Here is a 1,929-nt window from a genome sequence, read left to right on the forward strand (position 1 = left end):
GTATGACCTGCTGTTAGAAAGTCTGAAGGTACTTTGTTCTTTTTATGGAAGGATTTTCCAGAGTGTTCTCTATGAAAAAAGTTGCCTCCAAAGCTTTCAAAAGGGAATTTGATTGATGTTCAAAAAGCCACTTGACCCATAGACATTCAAGTGTCTCTTGGATGTGGGTACCATTCTAGCCCTGGAGAGAACACAGCAAATCTCTGCACTCCAGAGTGACCTTCAGGCAAATAACAAGCCAATGGGTCATTTTAGCTGGTGATAAAAAGGAAAAAAATAAGACAATGTGGTGGTGAGGACCTGTGTAGGGCTGGGGGTCCAAAGAAGTGACACAGACAGGAAGGAGGCAGCCTTGGGAAGGTCTGGGTGGAGAATGCTTCACGTGGAAGAGACAAAGTGTGGAGGCTTCACATAGTTGAGGGCCATAAGGAAGAGGAGCTTAGACTGTAACAAGAGCATAGAGTAGGGGTAGGGCATGTCATGAGTCTTATGGCCACAGTATGAGTTGGGATTGTGTGTGTGTGTGTGTGTGTGTGTGTGTGTTTTACTATTACAAAAGTTTATTTAAAAAAAAAAAGTTCAGTATGAAAATACATAACCTGATTTTTATATTGTAGTAAAACAGGTGCTATGGAGAGGGGACATATGGAAGCAGTTGGTTTCTTCCAGTGAACACACCCATTGTTGATACTTGTTCCAAGGCTTCTAACATGATGATACTATTTTCTCAAATTACCACCATTCCAGTATTGTTCTGTTGCCCACTAGTTGCCATCTCCACATATTCATCTATCACAAGATTCGTGAAGGGATTGAGCCCCCTTGGACATGTCTTCACCATTTAAGTTCACTGATAATTTCTTGTCCATAATTTTTTTCAATTCTGGAGGGTGGGCTTTGCTCATGGTGTCTATTCAGCGAACTTAAAGATGCCCCCTGGAGGTTTTTAAGCAAGAAATGGTGTGAACTGATTTACAATTTGGACGTTCCGACTGTGCTGTGTAGAAGGTGAGCCTGGGAAGAGAGCTTGATACAGAAGGTTACCACAGGATTTGGATTAAACTGGTTTCCAAAGGATTTCTTTGACCCTTTGTGTAAAAGAAGAGCCACTACAGCCCCCCATCCCTGTGTGACACTGTCTCTGGACAAGGCCAGGAGGCACGCTGGGGGAAATGGGAAGGAGGCCAGGAACCTGGCTGGAGGGCTGGCTCCTGAGTGAGCAGAACCCACAGTCCAAGCCTTAGCCCCTGGGATGGAAGCACGGAAACCCCAGAGAGGGAAGGAGCCATCAGACTGAGTGTGTGGGGTATCCAACCCTTCCAGTGTGTCCTCTCAGCAAATCCTGACAAGTACCTTGAGATGGGCTTGTGTATCTGTTATTTAGTGCCGTATAACACATGATCCCCCCAAATATACTGGCTTAAAACAGAACGTTTCTTATTGTCCCGGTTTCCATGGGTCAGGAATTCAGGAGCAGCGTAACTGGGAGATTATCCTTAAAGGTTTCTCATGAGGTTGGGGTTGTGTGGGGCTGGAGGATCCATTCCAAGATGGCGCCCTCACACAGCTGTTGGCTGGAGGCCTCGGTTCTTCACAGGCGGGCCTCTCTTCATGATGTGGCAGCTGGCTTCTTCAGAGCAAGTGGTCCAAGGACAAGAGAAGGGCCAGGCAGGAAACCACAATGCCCCTTACGACCAAGTCTCTGAGGCTGCACACTGTCACTTCTGTTTATTCTGTTAGTTGCGAGCAAGTCACTAAGTCTGGCCCATGCTCAAGAAGGGGGGGCGGGTACTGGACCCCACCTCCTGAAGAGAGGGGTATTAGAATTTGTGGATTTTTGGGGCGCCTGGGTGGCGCAGTCGGTTAAGCGTCCGACTTCAGCCAGGTCACGATCTCGCGGTCCGTGAGTTCGAGCCCCGCGTCCGGCTC

The 1,929-nt window shown here is 47.6% G+C and overlaps 1 pseudogene; it reads right to left on the reverse strand.

Moving 5' to 3' along the window:
• Nucleotides 1-378: 378 nt before the first annotated feature.
• LOC121019820 (small nuclear ribonucleoprotein G-like) lies at nucleotides 379-905 on the reverse strand (annotated as a pseudogene).
• Between the last annotated feature and the right edge of the window lie 1,024 nt (nucleotides 906-1,929).

This window comes from Herpailurus yagouaroundi, unplaced genomic scaffold, assembly GCF_014898765.1.
Source record: "Herpailurus yagouaroundi ecotype Mexico unplaced genomic scaffold, PumYag 222, whole genome shotgun sequence".
Classification (NCBI taxonomy): domain Eukaryota; kingdom Metazoa; phylum Chordata; class Mammalia; order Carnivora; family Felidae; genus Herpailurus; species Herpailurus yagouaroundi.